Source organism: Agelaius phoeniceus, chromosome 9, assembly GCF_051311805.1.
Source record: "Agelaius phoeniceus isolate bAgePho1 chromosome 9, bAgePho1.hap1, whole genome shotgun sequence".
Classification (NCBI taxonomy): Eukaryota; Metazoa; Chordata; class Aves; order Passeriformes; family Icteridae; genus Agelaius; species Agelaius phoeniceus.
In genome coordinates, this window is record NC_135273.1 from 24,769,085 (window position 1) to 24,783,099 (window position 14,015).

Here is a 14,015-nt window from a genome sequence, read left to right on the forward strand (position 1 = left end):
CAGAGCTCTTTCCAGACCAGAGAACAATAGAATCATAGAATGGTTTGGGTTGGAAGGGACCTTAAAGTTATAAAGTTATAATCGACTTCAGCCCCCCAGCCATGGGCAGGGACACCTTCCACTAGGTCAGGTTCCTCTCAGAGCCCATCCAACCTGGTCTTGAACCCTTCCAGAGCTGGGGCCTCATCAGTGCCTCATCACCATATGAATAAAGAATTTTTTCCTTACTTCTACTCTAAATCCCTCATCTTTTAGTTTTAAACCATTCCCCCTTGTCCTATCACCATCTGCACGTGTAAAAAGTCCCTCTCCCTCCTCTACTGCAAGCTGCCCTTAGTTCTGGAAGGCTGCAATGAGGTGTCCTTGGAGCCTCCTTTTCTCCATGCTGCCCATCCCCAGCTCTCTCAGCCTGGCTCCAGCCTCTGAGCATCTCTGTGGCCTCCTCTGGACTCACTGCAACAGGTCCATGTGCTGGATTTGTAAAAGTTTTGATTTTGCGCATAACTCAGAAATAATAGTTAATAATTTGACTGGTTGATGGCTATAAAGATATCTTTCTATCCAAGATGATAAGATCAGCTGTCAGCAGGCCTTTTATTTGCAGGGGAGGGACAGCAGATGCTCAGCAGAACAGATGTATAGGAAGAGCTACACCCAGGGAGCCACTTGAATCAAACCATCTTTTATTAGCCATAGACAAATCACATGGCTGCTAAGAAGCCTTTATTAGCACTACTTTCAATTTTGCCACCAAAAATATCTGTGCTTAGAGCTGCTGAACATGCCCCAGTTTGTAAGACTGGGCTGTAGCAGTCCTGGTGAATTTTGGCTGTGCTGCTCTCCAGGGACTGACAGACAGCCCCAGCCACCAAGCTGCTGTCCTGCTTGTGCTCTGTGTGCTGGGGAATCAGCATCCCATGGGAACAGGACATGCAGGAGCTGTGAACAGTTTACCTTATCAAGTAAATTTACTTAATAAAAGAAGATAATTAAACATCTTGCATGGGTAACCTCTTTCAGTGTAGGCTTTTGGAAAATTTATTGCTTTTCCCTTTCATTGCTTTTCTTTGACTGATACTTTGCTTCATTGTATTCCAGATTCAGTCCATCTGCATTAAAAATTATTTCACAATTTCTGGTCAGAAAGTGTGTTTAGGAGAGGCTTTGAAGTTAGAAAGTATAAATCAGGAGAGAGTTCGAAAGTATAAATCAGGAGAGGTTCTTTGACTCAGGGCGTTGTGAAAAAGCCCAAACAAATTGGGTTAGAGGTGTTGGTTGGGTTCTTGATTTTTCTTTTGTGATTTTGTTTGGTTTAGTTTTTTTAATCATTATTTTTTTTTATTCCCCAACTAGCTAATATTTCTCCAGAACACAATGAAAGCTTCAATCTGTTTACTTAAAAGAGAATTTGTTTTGTAAATAAAACATGTCATTAATATTTATTTTACAATATCAGCATTTAAGACTTCAAAGACACAGTCTTTCTAAAAAAAGGAGGGAATATGGTCGTATTTTCCAGTGCAAGAAATATTGCTATTTTTCCAAATAGGATCTGTGTGAATTTAAAATATGTGCAACTTTAAAATACATTGATATAAAATTTACCAATCTTAGTCTCCATGTACCCCACCTTAGCTTGTTAATTTGTTGAACCAACTCTTCCATGCTTCAAAATGTCCAAGAAACTGATTAGACCTCAAATCTGTGTTCTGTTCCCTGACTTTGCAGTTATCTTTTCAATTATCTCAAATTTATCTTTTTGTTCACCTGGTTTTGTGCCATTTTTCAGTTAAATGTGATTTCATTTCTTCTGCAAATGATGTTTGATTAGAAGGAATAATTTGTTTTCTCTGTGAGTATTTCTCAATTAACTGATTAGCAAGTTTGGCTGGGAGGTTTTTGTCATTTTTTTCTGCTTCAATGTTCTTTGCTTGTTTGAATTAGAGGTTTCAAGAACCCCCATCACATTATTTCTGTTTTGGTGTCTGCTTCTTTTCAAATACCTGAATGTTCAATTCATTTATAATAATATCAGCAAATAACAGTAGTTTTGGTTTGCTTATTTATCAATTTCATTTTGTTTGAAAGTCTGTTTTGTGAAGGAAAGATTTTTCTGAAAGATCCAAGGGTTGGCTACCATTTTTGTTTTGTTTCACAACTATGTGTGTCTTCCATCTCATCAGCAAAACAGCATAAAACATCTGAATATGGGTTTCAAAAACTGTCAAAGAGTCTTAAAGGAAATATGCTTTTTTCACATTTGATGTTAAATATATATATATATATATATATATATATATATATATATATACACTGCAATAAATCATCCTGTTATTTGGGAATTTGTTTTCTGTAATGATTTTTGCTTTGTGATTTATGAAAAATATTGAGGTGAGTAACCAACACCTAAATCCTTTCTTCAAACCGAAAGGGCAGTTTATATGTGAGAAAATTGTATCTGATGTTTAGGAGATTAGGCCTTCTACAGGCTCTAATGTTCATTTTTCCAGTCATGCAGTTGAATAAATGACCCCTAGTAGCTATCACTGTTACATCAGTTTAAACATGAAAGGTGACAACCTGCTTTTATTAAAGATGTTGGCAATGCTTCAGGTGACCTCACAGAACCAGAATACGGGAGCAGAACAAACATCTCAGAATTATGTGCTGAGAAGTAAAAACTTCACTTCTATTTCCACAATGAAAAATAACCATGGAAGTTCAATAGGTGAACTTTTTATTGCTATTTATTGCAAAATTCTGCTTACCTCTCTTTGTAGTATGCCTGTCTCAGCTGGATGAAATTTTCGAGCCTTTATGTACTCATTAGTACTGAGCATGGAGCTCTTCACCAAAGGAAAGCTGAAACCCAGCTAGCTGATCTTGTGAAAAAGTTTCCACAGCTTTGGAATATGGGCTGGAAACAGCAATAAAACTGACAGATTTTTGGATTATAATTTGAAAACATTTTTTTTAATTGATATTATGAAAGAAGATACTAACACAGAACTTTAAAATCTGCGCTTGCAAATCCCCCTGTGAACCCTGGCTGAGTTGCTTTCCTGTCTGAGATGCATGTTTGAGTGTGTATAATTTCATAGATTAAACCCACAGGCTATCAGTTTCCCTGTGTCTAATAAACCTGATCTATGCAGAATTGATTTTTCTTGGCCAGTTTCAAGATGAAAATGCACTTTTATCTATTTTTCTAAAGTGTTTATTGAGGTCATTTCGCATACTAAAGCAGGAGAGGTAAATGTTCAGTATTTTCATGAGATAGATGAGCAGCAAGATGATAAAATCTTGCTTGAATGATTTGGCCTGCACCAAACTAATAGAATCTCAATGCGAAAATGAGACTGGGAAAAAAATACGTGCAAGACAAAACATATTTTAGACAAGAGTCTGAAATTTGTCATAGGTTCCATGTAACACTGTCTTTCATCTTCCCTTTTGTACATTATTCTGAAACGTGCACTGCACTGCCACCAAAGGTTGGTGTTACTGTCATATTTTCTGTAAAAATTTCCTTGTTCAGGATTTTCCCCTGGGAAGCTGAGAAGCCTCAGCTTCTCCATGTTTTGTTACTTTAGAATGTAGTCTAAAAATTGTTTTCTCTAACATGTGAATTGTTTTAATTTAATGAGTAATCACATCCAGCTGTGTTGGACTCTGAAGAGTCAGTCACAAGTTTTTATTTTCATTTTTGTTAAGCTTTTTGTCTTTATCTTTTTTTTTTTAGTATAGTTTTAGATTAAAATTCTTTAATATAATGTAATATCATAAAATAATAAATTAGCCTTCTAAAAATATAGAGTCAAATTCATCCATCTCTCACCTCATCCTGGAAACCCTCACAAACTCAACAGGTTGGACTGGAGGAAAATAAGAACCCTTTAGGAGTTTTTTCTTCCATCTTTTTAGTGCTGCTGAGTCCCTCTGTGCTGCTACTTGCCCTTCAGCTGCACAGAGACATGATGCAGCTGAAAAAGCCAAACTTGATGTTGTGGGATTTACCTGAGCATGGCTGCTGGGTGCTGGGCTCTTCAGCTGCTCATCTGAGACATCAGAACCTCCTCTGAGATTGGTCCCATCATCCTTCTGCTTTTGGGCTTCCTTCTAACTGGATTGTTCCAACCAGCAAGAGAATCTACAGTAAAGGGGGATTTGAATAGTATTTCCCTACCATCACTTAAAGATATATTGCAAAGGTTGTAAAGTTTGTGTGAATTTCAACCAATTTTTTGCAATATTTTCTGCCCTCACATTTACTCAAAGGTGTCAATCTTTTTCTATTCCCATCATAAATGGCTGAAATAGATAATTTTTCAAACTTGGTGAGACATTTGCTGCATCACTTGATTTTGAATGCTTTGCTTAATCTGCTTCTAAAAGTTTGTTTGAGCCACATTAGCATTTGAGTTAACTAAATAATTATTTTTATTGTGTGTTCCTGTGGGAGAGAAGGAGTGTTAGTGCATTTTCTTCAATACCTACAGTTATTGATCAATGTAAATCTGGAAGAGGGGTAGGGAAACAAGTTGGTGATGTAGGACACGTTTTTTGGACATGTCTCTGCTGACAGACACTGGAGCAAAAATGGAAAATTCTAGATGATTTTTAGTGATGTATAAAAAGCTATACTAGAGAACAAAATACCTGCACTTAAACCTTTTGTGGTTATATACATCACATATAACATTTCCTCCAGAGCTGATCCTCTGTTTACCCAATATATTTACCATTGTTGAAATGATTCCACAGTATAGAGTACCAGTAGCAATTTCACCCAAGCAGGGATGAGTAAAAATAATTATTATAATGGAATTTTAACATTCCTCAGCTCTTCAATATTTGGTTTCTCCACTAACAGGGTTTTTATTAGGGGAGCTAGAAATAGATATGATGACCTTGGAGAGCATCAGGATTTCTGTTTGCCTATGAATTCATCATGCTTCCTTATATACCAAGAGAAGCTACTAGCAAAATCAGTAGTTTACTATCAGCTAGATAATCAGAAACAATACAGGTAGGTACAGAATACATGTTTTCAAGTCCCATACATATGTTTTAATAAAAATAGATTTAAACTGACTTTTAAGCCCCATACTTTTAATTGGTATTGCATCAATTTAATACCATAATGAAATTGTTATAGCACAGAAACCTTATGTATAGCATTTTTATCAATAAGTGCCAAATCTAAGGTGTCCCTTAAGTGGACTATGAATGTTTGTTTTTATATTTAAAAAACCTAGAAAAAATAATCTCATCACAAATATAACTGCAGAGGTTCCTAAAGCATGACAGCAAATTTTTCTCACTGCTCTTACAGCTTGCGTCATTGGTAGGGTTAAAAAGAGAAGTGGTTGTCTAGCAACACTGACATCTTTATTTCTTGTTTTGATAGTGCTAATCTATCAGCATCTGCAGCTAATGGGAACACATAATTTAGATTTTTTTCTTACAGCTCCGTATGTGAAGCAAAATATAATTTTAGTAGTAGGCAAGGAACTGAATTTGACCTTCTTTTTAAAGAGATTGTGTTGTCATTTTAATATAATTTTGTAATGCACAGTAATTAATAATTAGCACATGTACAGTATTTTTTAAGATAATTAATAAAAATTGTATTATTCTAAAATAATTTCTGGCTGTAGATTGACATAATACTAATTCATAAATTGCAGTAGGTATTATCCTTTGGATTAATCTTTGTATTGTTAGAAAAAAGTAAAGTGTTTTCAGCTTTTTTTTCTCTAGATGATTTTTATCAAGTGAGAACTAGATTTATAGGATGATATTTTCTGTTGAATTCATATTCTTTTCCCTTCTTGGCCTCAGTGGTCTGATTTGTCTGGTAGCCAAGTTTCTTTAAAGCAAAGGAACAGTAGGCTCAAAGCATAAGGGAGATGATTGAACTTGGAAATGGGTAATTTCAAGGTATTCAACTTAAAAGACAAATTCTTAAATGTGGAAAGGGTTCAGATGCTAAAGCAAGAGAGAAGTGGTGCATCAAGAGATACTCTCAAAAGCTAAGAAACAACAAGAGGTAGAGAAGGTCTGGAAATTGTGCTGTGGTTCTGAATTGGATTCAGCTCAGTGTGTTCAGGTGCAGACATTGTAATTTATATGGCCTGTGTGACTAAGAAAGAGCTCCTTGGTGTTATGCTTAAAAAGGGAGGAAATCAGTCAAATGCTATCAGAAAATTTGCTCAAAAGGCTAAATACAATGGTTCTGTTCAGGGATTGATACTTTCATAATTGTACAGTAAAGCACTTTAACTCCTAGGATAGAGGAGGGGTTTTTTGAGAGGTGATGGAGTGATAGTTAATGTATTTCACGCTGAAGTATAGAATTTTGAAATCCTGGGATCCTGAGTTTGATTAAAAGTTCTCCTTGCTCAGCATCCAGCTTGTGCCAGTAACCTGTGAAGGTAAGAAACATTACACATATATAAAACCTGTCTTTGGGATATTTTTCTTGCTTCTGGGAAGTACTTTTGGATATCTCAAATCAGAAGCTGCGCATGAAGAATTTTTTGTGGATGTTGTTGGATGTGTTTTCCATTAGTTATTCTCCTTCTGTTTTGGATCAATGTGTATTTTGGGTCTTGGTGCTATCTGAATAAGGAGCTTCAAAATGTTCTTGTTTTGTACATTCTTTAGATTGTTTTAGTGAGCTGCCTCACAATAACACTGATTTTCCTATGCCTTGTATGATGGGAAATAGTAAATATTAATTTACCACTTGCTTTTGTGGTATTATTCATAATTGTATGGCTTTCTGTGACAGTTCCCAGTCATTAATTCCTTGAAAAATGCCCTCCTTGGGAGGCAAGGGCAGTGCCATGAAGCCAGGGGTAGCTGTCTGTCTCAGCAGGTTGGGCATGGCGCAGACATCCATTTACAGCAGGTCCAGAGAACAGATGGCCAAGGAATATATCTGTGGGGAGCCTTAAAAAAATGGAAATGACAATCTGGGGCATTTTTTATCCCATATCTGGTGAGCAAGATAATCAGAAGTACTTTATACATCATTAGAGGACTTGTTACTTGCAATTGTGAACATTATGAGAATTGGAGTAGTGCAAGGATTTTTGTAATTCTTATATAAAAAAGAAATCTCCTTCTGAAGACAGCATCATCACTCATCAGTTTTCTCAGATATTGAATATAAGTTTCCCAGAATTTTTTCTAAATCTTGAGCAAATGTTATCAGCTCTGGATAGATTCTTCAATAAACCTAATTATTTTAGGACACCTCCAAGATATCTGTGTAAATACAGGGGATTCTCAGCTGAAGCCTAGAAAGTTAGTGTCATATATCTCATACCTTGAGAATGTACATCTGAATTATCACAGAAAAGTACTAAGTGTGAGAATGATTAAAAATTTGAAATATTGGAGTGGAATATCAGAAACATTGAAGCCAAGCATCCTTGGTGCATTTAATGGCATGTCTGATGAAGGTTGAACTTGGTTAACTTTCCTGGTTTTTCCATCAGTTGGTTAAAGGTCTAACAGAGGAGTAGGAGTGGAAGTTCTGCTATGTTTGCACAGCACTGAGTATTCTGCTCTAAGTCACCCTGGGACAGGGGCTTCCCATGGCACTGGGCCCAGCTGCCCTCTCTCATCCACAGGGGTGCCATCAGCCCCTCTGCTCTCATGGCTCATCTTTGGGAGACAGGGAAATGGTTGTGTCCTGCTTGCATCTGGACCTGGACAGGATTGAAGTGTCCTTACAGAAGTTTGCTCTGCAGTTTCCACAGAACAAAGTTTGAGTGGGAAAATTTTAGTGGCCCCCCCATCCCAGACCATAGAGACGGTGTCAAGCTGTGGGAATTTGGGAGCAAAGGAGTTGAGGGAGAGTAAAATGAGTCAGAACAGGGCTCAATGTGTTAAATGATGTTTGAGGAATGAGATGGGAAAAATGGTGGGAGTTCAAGGAATGAAGGATTCTTTGCCTCCCTAAGCAACAGCCCAAGGGCTCAGTATTGAAAACTAGGGCTAGAACCCAGTCCTGCATGCCAGCACACTGCAGACATGGGAGTGTGTAATTCATCTTCTCTTTTCATTGTTAATACCCTTTCAGAATGTTATGTCTTCCCATCCTGTCTCCATTTTCAGCTACCCAGGTTGATAAATATTTAATTATATAAATTTTCTGTCATAAATCATTTCTTCCATGTTTTAATCTGTTCTGCTGGTCTTTTCTTAACACACTGCAATTTGTCAGCCTTACAGCTAACATTATTTCCTGCACTGAATTAATTCTTTGTCGTGTGTTCATGCCAAAAATGGGCCAAAGGTCAGGCAATTATCATTTCTGCAATGCATTGTCTTCATGGATTTTAGTGTGCAACCACACTCATTCTGTGTTGTTTTTTGGTATTTCTGCAATGTGGGAGTTTCTATCACCCACACTTCTCTTTTGTTGTATTTTCTAGATTTCTTCCACTCAGTGAATAGCCAGTCACACGTTGATTTCTATGTCCCTAGGTGTTTTTTATGTGCATTTTTCTAAATTGAAACTCACGCTGTCATTTTCTGCCCACTAGTGCCTCTGGCTCTGTCACTAACATTTCTCAGCTCTGACTGATATTCACAAGTCTTTCTGATTTACTATTGTCTGCAAATTGCACCAGAGCATTATAAAGGTACTTTTTAAAAAGGCAGAGCTCATTAAAAAAATTCTAGAAGACGTTTTTCCCCAAACTAACTATATTCTCATCAACCACCTTGTCTGTTGTCCCCAGAGGATATCATACTTTGTGATATCAGAAATCAAATCTCATGCTTAAAAAAGGATAATAGCCTTCATTTTCAGATTGGTACTTTTTTTCTTCCTAATGGTATTCTTCCTTGGTCTCTAAAGTACAGAGTTGAATAAGTATGTGGTGTACGTAGGAAAACCTGGCAAGAGATTTGTCTCATTACAAGACTAAGGCTGGAAGTCACAGCTTATTTAAAGGGGTGATCTTATTTAAAAGTAGATGGGGGAAGTCTTCAAGAGGAAGAGAAAAGACAAAGCTTCCTAAGTACTTCATGCTCAGAAAACTGTAACATGCTGTCCTTAGACATGTTTTGGAAAACTGTAGTACTCCTCAGTGCTATTCCTGCACAGTTCTAGTAATTTGGCTAGATTTCTCTGGCTGTCCTCCCAGGTGTCATGGGAAAATAAAATAGAAAATGAGAGATTGAGAGACTTCTCAGCTTGGTGCTTTGAGTGAGAGTACAGCACATGGTGGGTGAAAGTCAGCTGACTTGATCAGGAGTTCTGTTCACAAATCTGGCAGGATGGCTGTGTCTACTGTGGTGATCTGTAATTTACTGCAGAGATCCTATTTGGACATATTAGGTGCCCCTGCTGCTCAGACCCCTCTAGCTGTGACAAATAGAAGCTGGTTCCTGGCTCTTGGGATGGGGCACTGAATGCTGCTATCTGGAGAGGATTGTGGCAATCATTCCTAGTACAAAAAACCAAAAATTATTATTCCAAGGGACAAAAGGAGCGGTGGGCAGCCTTGCCATCCCATTTGAAATTTCTCTACCTGTTTCTAGGGAGTCTCTCAGTTGGAAGGTGACCAATGCCAAAGAGCACCTGACACTGAGAGATTCTCCTAAGGCCAAATGTCTTCCCTTTCTGCCAGTTTGCCACGTGGCTCAAGTGATAACGAGAAAGCTGAGAGAGAAACCCCAGGCCTGCCAAGTGGCTGCTCTGCCATGGACACATGGTGGCACAGTGAGGAAGTTGGCATGATCAAATGAATTACCACAGCCCCCTGCAAGGTGTCTGAGATGGTGGAAAAGGTCCAGATTCAGGGACAGAGGCAGCTGTGAACAAAAGCTTCCAATTTTTAGTGCGTCATTAAAGGTACAAAATGAGTCCAACAGTAAAAGGATCAGTTTTAGAGGAAATTTCCTTACAACAACTGAAGGCAGGCTAAGTCCTCTGATTCCTGCTTACAGATGAGCTTTGCCACCAGCCAGAGAGAGAGGCATATGGACCTACAAAATCTCAGTGCCTTTCAGTGTGCAGTGCAGCTCATAGAAAACTACAAATGTATTATCCACTTGTGCAAGAATTCTCAAATTAAGAAACTGGTGTTCCAATGTGGAATTTGTATCCTACAGTGAATTGAAAAAATTGAAACAGGTGGAGTGGGATATTGAAAAAAACCCAGAAAACCCAGTTCATGAGCTTTCAGTATCCTCTCTTGTAGAACACAATCTAGGTCTTTATTTCATTACTATTTTTAATCTCCTAGGGCTCTGTTGCCTTCTGCTCTTTTGCAAGGTGCTGTCTAACAAAGAGCAAGCACAGAGCCAGTGGAACAGCTTGTGCAGTTATTGCTGCTGAGGCACTTGAATTCTTGGACTTGCCCCCTTTCCTGGGGCAGCCATTTAAGAGACAGGTCTCCCACCAGGTGCACAAAATACTCTTCCAAGGAAATGCAAGCTAATTGCTTTCATTCTGCTTCTGAACCTCAGAGCCAGGGAGAGGACCATCGTCTAGAGGAGCCATAACTTGAGATACTGAAGTTTCCTTGGCAGTTTGCTTTGATATGTGCAAGAATTCAGAGCAAGATTAATAAAAGTAGAAATGTTCCTGAAGTCTAATTTCTTTAGTTTAAATGTGGTTTAAGTATATTCCACTAAGGCAGCTAAATAAGTAAGCAAATGCACAAAAATGTTCCTGCAGTGGGAAATCAGTCTACTGTAGTTTAAGATATTGGAACTCCTTTTCATAAATATGCTCCTGGGTCTTAACGAAATGTTTGCTGTAAATGGCAGATAAGTTATGTTCTCATTGGTCTCAGCTTGTTGACTTTTTGGAGTTTCTTCCCTGCCACAGATTTCTGCCACAGCTTTTTGTCAAAATAGGATGATGCCTTTGTTAGACCACTCATGTACTGATATGAGAAAGAATATTTGTAGCCTTAAACAGTCTCAGGACCAAAAATACTTCTTGCATTTGGAATCTTGGAAGTGGTGTGGATTTTTATAGGATTATTTTTTGTTATTGTTAAACATCCTGAGAGTGTACCCAATAGGAAGGAGGCTGCAATGGCCAGTCTGGAAGAAACATACAAATAATGTGAAATTCTCCATTCAAGTTTTGAAATAACAACATAGAGTGAAAAGTTTTAATCAAATGTATCATTTAACAATATTAGCTCAGACTCCTCCTAGAATTTCCCATGTTTTCAGTGTTACAGTGGGCTGGATGCAATGTACAGGTAACAAGAGATACTTCTGTATTGTTTTTAAAAGCTACACTTGAACCCTGTAAAATTTTTTGTACTCTAATCCTCTGGAGCCTCTTCTTGGAGAAGGGATCTGATCTTTGGTTAGAATTAAACAAATAAGCTTGTGCTGTAAAGCACAGAAGCACAGTTACTGGCTCTTAAGTTGGATGTCTAATTAAATGTAACTACTCAGAGAAAGAAGATGACCTGCTATGAGATATTAATTTACATGAATTAATTGACATGAACCAGTTCTGCTTCCCTCCCATTCTGCTGAAGGAGTTCTGTCTATAGATATTTATGCAAGAGAGCTAGCAAGAAAGAAAGACTACTCTGTAGAACATTATAAGTAAGTTTCCAGTGCTCTGGAGTTGGCAGAAATATCAGACTGGCCAGTCACCCTCTTTCTGTGTCTTTTTTAAACATCGCTTTCTCTGTTACCTTAGTTTGTTCTCACAGTCCATGCAAAAAATCATGGTATAAAAACTAAGCAGCCCTTGTCTTCAGCCCAGTAGTCTGGAGAGCTTTTTGCCATGAGCTTTCAGAGCACAGTTCTGAGAGTTGCCTGAGTTCTGCAGAGATTTACATAAGATGTAGAAAGGTATAACAGGGAAAAAACTTATCGTTCCTTTCCTTCTCCCTCCCCCCATTTTCTTTTGTTCTGTGAGCAGTTTCCCCCAAATCTCACCCTTTTAAAGAAGCTAATTACTGCTCTTCACTGGCATGCATTAGCATTATGCTGTTGTCAGTCTGTCAGGTGCACTTAGTCAGGGTTTAATAGGCTTGCAGTGAGCTACAATTAAACTCTGGAATTAACATTTAAAGAGTGTTTACATGATTTCCTCTTCCCTTCCTCCCCCGCAGCAGTTTGCTTAAAGATGCAAGCAGCTTTCTGCTTTGCTTTAATTGTTATGTGAGGGAAATACTGAAGAAATCCATGAAGTCGACTTTCCTTTAAAATTTGAGCTCTATTTTTTGCAGCTCTTGGGAAACATTACCGTGCTATTTTTCAAATGAAAAATCGTAGCGACGTAAAACCGTGTGGTCAAATACAACTCTTGTAGCCATGCTAACAAATGTCAGCAATTAAAAAGAGGAAGAATTGTTGCTCATTTAGAAGCAGTGTCATTTGGTCCAGAGGCAGAGGAGACTTGCCTGTGCATCAATTTCTGCTTTCTCTGTGGCCCTCAGGAGCTTCACTTTGCTGTCTGTAGAGCTCAGTGCTTTGGTCTCTCAAAAAGTTAAGTCATGTTTGTATGGGTTTAGACACTCTTTGTGCAGATGTTCTTCTTTCCCAGTCAGGGAGGGATCCTTTATGCTGTATCAGTACCATCAGGGTCCTCTTGGCATTAACTTAGACCAGTTTTGCTTTCTTGGTTAACTAAAACTCTTTAAAAGACCTCAAGACTCAAGAAACCCTGCACACTCCTGCTTCCTCTGTAGAAGCCACCTATGGGCTGAACTAACTTCAGGAATTAAATGTAGAGGCATGTTTCTGGCTGTGCATGCTCCAGAGAACACTGGTGGGAAGCCTCTTAGTAATGGGTACAGAGGGATGAGTTTTGAGGATTCAAAATTCTCAGTGGGGAAAATTAGCATCGTGTTAAATCTGTGTCTGTGCCCCCCTAGCTATTTTAACTTACTGCAGCTGAGGATATGCCCTAGAGTGTGAGGGGTTTCTTGGCTGAGACACTGGATGGGAAAGGAGAATCTGCCGCCTTTCTTGTAAATAATGACTTTGCAATTTAGCTCTCAAGTATTTCTTAGATATCCCTACTTTTCAAACAGAACCTGCAAGTCTAAGCTTTCACATTTGGTAGATCAAATTGCTAGATTGTACACTGTATTTTATTTATTAATGGTTATTGCCTTGCTCATATTTATGTAAGCCAGCTGTGGCTCCCTGGTTTTATGTGTGGAATCTGAGGGTAGCAGTACCTCAACTTGAGAATTTTTAGAGACATTTTGGTCCTCAGATGACACATCTCCAAACTCTCTCCCTTATTTCTATGTACAAAGATTGGACCTCCTCCATCCTAAATTCTTCAAATTAGGAAGCTATTCATCTCTTTTACTTGCAAGTGTACAGGATGGTAGTTCAGGGAAATGGAAGGGTTTAAAACTAACTAGATGATATTGTTAGGCCTTCAATATAGAATTACATTTTCTTTCCTGGCGACATGAGGGAATGTTTTGGAAAAAAACTCCTTGAACTCTCCACAGAGCTCAAAAACCCACACTCATGCAACCAGGTTACTGCTAATTGCTCCATAAATGTATTGGCCACACATGACAAGACCAAACCAATGGTCACCTTCAGTTCCTCTTCCACCATTTCCCTGTAACTTCAAAACTTGTCCCATTTTTCTCAGCTGTTATCAGAAGAGTTTCTTTGGTTTCTGATGATGAATTCTATTCAGCCAGGGGGGAATTTGAAAACCATTCAAAAGGTGCTGCAGAACCAGCGTTTGGACAGATGTAGTGAAGCCTAAATTGAAACAGAGGAATTAATGTCATGTTAGTGGGATAAGTTGTTTTCCCACTGTGGGATGGGGGAGGAACACATAAACAACCATAGATGCCAAAGCCTTTTGTGATCCACCTTTAGTTTCACAACAATAGCTGACTAATAAATTTTGGCTATCCAGCTCGTGATTAATCTCTTTTAGCTTTCTTTTGACTATGCTGTTTAAATTATGCCATTTAAATCCGTATTTAACATTACACAAATATTTCTATTCAGATTTTTAATGTCATAATCTC